A 6442-nucleotide genomic window follows, 5' to 3' on the forward strand; every position below is an offset into this window, starting at 1 on the left:
TTGACTAAATAAAGTATTTATTATTATTATTATTATTATTATTATTATTATTATTATTATTATTATTATTATTATTATTATTATTATTATTATTATTATCATTATTATAAAGGCAACGTTAATGATGGAAATGATATTAAGAGTTAGGTAAGTAGAATTGATATTAGCATGAATGATAATGATAAAGAGTTTAGTATTGTTGATTCTTTAAAATGTTATTATCAGTATTGCTCACCTTGGTGTTGCTGCTATGTTCTTTATTATCTATCGTTATTACTGCTACTACTACTACAGCTATTATTATTATTATTATTATTATTATTATTATTATTATTATTGTTGTTGTTTTAGTTGGTGTTGATGTTGGTGTTGGTGGTGTTGGTATTTGCGTTTTTGGTGTTGGTGTTGGGCGCAACTAAAGCGTCCACGTCGCTCGCTCCGTGGAGGGAATGATTCATGCGTCTGGCCGGGCAGGTCTTTACTTCCCGTCTCGTCATGGTGGGACACTTCATGCCACACCATCTCTCTCTCGTTCTTCTTTCTGTATAATTATACGATCCAAAAACGCTTATTTAATTTGGAGAAAGTTTTTCCCTAGGTTTTCCCGGAGAGCTGTTTTGGGGTTTGTGTGTGTGTGTGTGTGTGTGTGTGTGTGTGTGTGTGTGTGTAATTCACCTCACCTCGGTCGCCTCCTGGTCACTCAGCCAGTCTTCCCCATTACGGAGCGAGCTCAGATCTCATAGACCGATCTTTGGGTAGGACTGAGACCAAATCACACACGGCACACACCGGGAAAGCGAGGCCACAACCCCTCGAGTTACATCCCGTACCTATTTACTGCTAGGTGAACAGGGACCACACATTAAGAGGCTTGCCCATTTGCCTCGCCGCTTCCCGGGACTCGAACCCGGCCCTCTCGATAGTGAGTCGAGAGTGCATTACGTGGTGTGTGTGTAATTCACTGTTTGTTTGATCTGCTGCAGTCTCTGACGAGACAGCCAGACGTTACCCTACGGAACGAGCTCAGAGCTCATTATTTCCGATCTTGGGATAGGTCTAAGACCAGGCACACACCACACACCGGGACAACAAGGTCACAACTCCTCGATTTACATCCCGTACCTACTCACTGCTAGGTGAACAGGGGCTACACGTGAAAGGAGACACACCCAAATATCTCCACCCGGCCGGGGAATCGAACCCCAGTCATCTGGCTTGTGAAGCCAGCGCTCTAACCACTGAGCTACCGGGTGTGTGTGTGTGTGTGTGTGTGTGTGTGTGTGTGTGTGTGTTATCCCCTCAACATTAAACACCCCATATAACCATACACACATTCCACACATTCCACATTTCTATAATCAATAAAAAAGAAAAATCTATCTATTTATATTCTCTTACAATATCAAAACAAAACAGATCCCCTTCTCTCTCTCTCCTCTCCCTAACCTAATCTAACCCTCTCCACACACACAGGGGCTGCATGCGACTCCTGCAGTACTCAGTGAAGAGGACGAGGAGTAGAATAGAGGAGATGAGCAGCCTTGGCCTGCACCACTTCTCCATCAGTGCCCTCTTCAAGCAGCTTACGCTAACATAGTCCGCAGGGTGAAGAGAGACAGGCTGAGGGAGGAGAGAGAGGGGAGAGGGGGAGGCAAAGGAGGGTGGGTGACTGGAGAGGAAGACGGAAGGAAAGTGAAGGAAAGGAGAGAGATGGAGAGAAGGTGAAGGAAAGGAAGGAGAGCAAGAGGGAAAGTGAGAGTGGATGAAAGAAGATGGGGTGATTGGAGAAGGAAAGAGAAGAGAGAAGGTGAAGGAGAGAAAGAAGAAGAGAGGATGGAAGGATAAGAAAAAGAGAGAGAGAGAGAGGAGGGAGGGTGAAAGAAATTAGAAGAATGGGTGACTGGGAAAGGAAAGAGGAAGGAGAGGGTGGAGGAAAGAGAGAGAAGGAGAAAAGGATGAAGGAAAGGAGGACAGTTTGTGATGGGAGAGAAGAGAAGATCCTCAACGTGACAAAAGAACAACTGAAAATAAACCTTCAAGACAGTGACGTAAACACAGCTCACAGAATAGGGTCTGTCGCTTCACAAGGAAAAAGACCAATGATTGTCAAACTATCCAAAGTTTAAGGCGAAACTGACCTGCTAAGAGAACTACTCAATTCATTACTAGCATTCTTATTATCATTGCTATTATTACTATTGTTGCTATTATTATTATTATTATTATTATTATTATTATTATTATTATTATTATTATTATTATTATTATTATTATTATTATTATTATTATTATTATTATTATTATTATTATTATTATTATTATTATTATTATTATTATTATTATTATTATTATTATTATTATTATTATTATTATTATTATTATTATTATTATTATTATTATTATTATTATTATTATTATTATTATTATTATTATTATTATTATTATTATTATTATTATTATTATTATTATTATTATTATTATTATTATTATTATTATTATTATTATTATTATTATTATTATTATTATTATTATTATTATTATTATTATTATTATTATTACCATTATTATTATTATTATTATTATTTATTATTATCATTATTATTATTATATTATTATTATTATTATTATTATTATTATTATTATTATTATTATTATTATTATTATTATTATTATTATTATTATTATTATTATTATTATTATTATTATTATTATTATTATTATTATTATTATCATTATTGCCATTGTTGTTTTGTTATTATCATTATCATTATTACTACTAGTAATATTTTCATCATCTTTACAGTTACCGTTGTTGATGTTGTTCTCGTTATAGATGTTGTTGATGTTGATATTGTTGTTGTTGTGTTGTGTTGTGTTGTGTTGACAGCGGTGGCGGTGGTGGTAGTGGTTTTCCTTTACATTCCCGAAAATGAAATGAGAGCAAGATTAATTGAAAATGTGTGTAAACAAGATGATGAAACAAGAAATGAATAACAGATAATAATGAATCCTGGTTCTCCCTTCCTCCTCGGTGACCAATATCAGTTCACCTCCAGTCTTGAAAACCTACAGGTCTTCAAGAGTGATTCTCGAGTTAATCATGTAGAAATCTTGTCACTCTGCCTCTAGAACTCACTGGTTCCCTTCCAATGCCAGACCTATCCACTGCTCTCGCATTACTGTCTAACCACCCAAGCCATTCTTAGCATTCTTCTGGTATCGTCACTGTCTAGTCCTTACCGTGATCACCAGTGCCAGGCCTCTCCATTGCTCTCTCAGTAGTTAACCTCGCCTCCTGGTAAACCACATCTCTGCTGCCTCAATACTCTCTCTCATCTTCCCACTGACCCTCCAAGTGTCTGACTTTTGACTCATTCTCACCACCGTAAGATATTCTTCGTTTGTATGTACACAAAAAACAACAGCAACAACGAGGGTGTGAGTTCAGCTTTGTGTTCTGTGTGCCACTGATATGAGAGTCCAGTTCAAACAATATGAGACGAAGGGGAAAAAAGACTATCCCAGTGTTAAGAGAATACAGGGTTATCCTGCTTTCCGAGTTCTGCGCCCCCAGTGACGTCACTGGGATGCTGGTGGGTTGTTGCTGGGTGGTTGGTTGGAATAGGGAAGAGGAAAGGAAGGCGGGGTGAGCATGTTTACCAGGAAAGAAAACGGGTGGATAGGAAGAGTAACTACGACAGACTCACATTACTCGCACGTACACACAGACTCTCTCTCTCTCTCTCTCTCTCTCTCTCTCTCTCTCTCTCTCTCTCTCTCTCTCTCTCTCTCTCTCTCTCTCTCTCTATATGAATATAAACAAGCTTTTAAACATATATATATATATATATATATATATATATATATATATATATATATATATATATATATATATATATATATATATATATATATATATATATATATATATATATATATATATATATATATATATATATATATATATATATATATATATATATATATATATATATATATATATATATATATATATATATATATATATATATATATGTGGGTGCGGATACTTCCCGATTTGAGAATGAAATAAAAACCTGTTCACACTTCACAATTCTTTATTCTTCTTTTATGCCTTTCACACAACATGGGAGATTTACTTTTACACTGTTTTAAAGACAATATCTTTTAAATGTCCACCTCCATTGTCAATACACTGATTCAGACGATTTCGGAAGCTTTGGTCTACTCTCTCCAGCATGTTGAGCGGTATATTGGCTATTTCAGTTCGGATGGCGTTCTGTAGGTCTTCCAGGGTCTGTGGACGGTCGTTATACACCAGGGATTTGAGATATCCCCACAGGAAATAATCACAGGGGGCTAAATCAGGTGAGCGTGCAGGCCAGTTTAAGTGTGAAGAGTAGGGATCATTGGCCCTTACTTTTTCCAAGAAAACGGTGGTGCCGTGACAGTGACTTCAGAACGCTATGTGACAATGCTCAGGAGTTTTTCTATGCCTGCTCTCATTAATATGGACCTGGATAATGGAAACGTGTGGTTCCAGCAAGATGGGGCCACAGCCCACATTGCACGCATTTCAATGGGATTCCTGAGAGAAGCTTTTCCCGACCGACTGATTTCCCTGAGAGGAGACTTAAAATTTTAGATGATTCTTCCATACTCCAGTGTCCAGCCACTTCTACTTCACCACCTACAAGCATACCATCTTCTCTCTCTCTCTCTCTCTCTCTCTCTCTCTCTCTCTCTCTCTCTCTCTCTCTCTCTCTCTCTCTCTCTGAAATAACACATTTCCCCTTGCCAAAAATCCTGTGGTATTTTACCCACAATGTTCCATCAAAGGAATTGCTGAGAGGGGAAGGGTTGAACCCCACCCCTAGATTCGCCCCTGCTATCACTTCAAAAGTTGTTTTAATCAGTCTGATTTACATGATTTGGATAATAAGTTTTGGTTGGGTATATTACTTATAACCAAATACATATGATGTGACAAAAATATATATATATATATATATATATATATATATATATATATATATATATATATATATATATATATATATATATATATATATATATATATATATATATATATATATATAAGAAAACAACCACTTGGAGTGGAACTCTTATACTATGACTAATAAACTTAATGAGTACATTTGAGATATAAGGTAAAATAGTTTGAAACGTACCTTTCAAGGCATGGCACACGAGAGAAGGAAATTTTCTGATGTCTTATTTGTGATGACGGTACCTGCTCTTGATTTAACAATTCTCCATGCTCGAAACCTAGAATTGGTTTCAGGCATTTTAGTCTACCATACTTACAAATGTGATAAATAAAATTACACGTGAAAGTATAGCTACATATACGTATTACATAGGCAGAAAGAATGCAGATTGGTTTGCTACAGCTCGGGTGCTGAAGTAGGTATTATTGTGCACAAAAAATTCAAACTAAATGACTGAGGTGATGCTGATATGCTCACGTAATGTTGTTAAGTGTCATTCATGACCACCAAACACCACACAAAACCCTATTGCATTGAGACTTCTTGTGGAGTGGAACTCTTAATACTGTGACTATGAACATAATGAGTGGGCTACATATAAGATATAAAGTAAGAGTGTTTGAAACATACCTTCAAAGTATGACACACGAGAGAAGGAAATCTTTTGATATCTGCGTGTTAACAGTCGTGCTTGTGATGACGGTACCTGTTTCGTACGCGTGAGAAACGACGCGATCTATAGAAAACTAGCAAGAGTGACTATTGTATTACCTGTCACGTATCCACAGAATTCCTCTCCAGTAGTCTACCACAGGAGATACGTCTACCCCAAAGTTGAGAACCCTTCATTTAGTTATAGATATACATTCCATAATCAAGAGAGAGAGAGAGAGAGAGAGAGAGAGAGAGAGAGAGAGAGAGAGAGAGAGTGATTGTTAATAAAATATTATCATTAAGTTAACCATAAAATTCGTTTTCTACACACGCATCACTTAAGCCCCGCCCCACACTCCAAATCGTTTGGGAAAAAATTTCTCTCCCGGGCGCAGACTAATCACGGGCACACGGGGCGGTGAGCGAGGGCGGGAGGAGGGGGTACGAGAGGACAGGGTGTGTGGAGGCGGGGTGTGGGTGGGCGGGGACATCAAGGGTGACGTCACGCAGAGTATTCGTGACAAGGTTAGCGGCGAGGAAAAATGAACCAGAGAGAGAGAGAGAGAGATGAGTATTATTTGCTGTTTATTTACTTTTTCTCTTACTTATTTTTATTTTACTTTTTTGTCTATTACTCTTGTTGTTAGTTTACTCTCTCTCTCTCTCTCTCTCTCTCTCTCTCTCTCTCTCTCTCTCTCTCTCTCTCTCTCTCTCTCAATCCTACAGTACTCGTTAAAATATCCTCCTTGAGTCTTACTTGCTATCTACTTATTTTC

General features: G+C 37.2%; 1 long non-coding RNA gene across 2 annotated transcripts; it reads right to left on the reverse strand.

The window, feature by feature from the left end:
• Nucleotides 1–4240: 4240 nt before the first annotated feature.
• Nucleotides 4241–5859, reverse strand: LOC123503732. 2 transcript variants are annotated; one of them, XR_006674593.1, is made up of 3 exons: nucleotides 5643–5859; nucleotides 5193–5289; nucleotides 4241–4297 (listed from the first exon to the last, which is right to left on the reverse strand). It is a non-coding gene; the product is annotated as an uncharacterized LOC123503732 (long non-coding RNA). The 2 variants fall into 2 exon arrangements; XR_006674594.1 differs by lacking the exon at nucleotides 4241–4297 and adding an exon at nucleotides 4651–4690.
• Between the last annotated feature and the right edge of the window lie 583 nt (nucleotides 5860–6442).

The sequence above is a fragment of the Portunus trituberculatus genome, chromosome 14, assembly GCF_017591435.1.
Source record: "Portunus trituberculatus isolate SZX2019 chromosome 14, ASM1759143v1, whole genome shotgun sequence".
NCBI lineage: Eukaryota > Metazoa > Arthropoda > Malacostraca > Decapoda > Portunidae > Portunus > Portunus trituberculatus.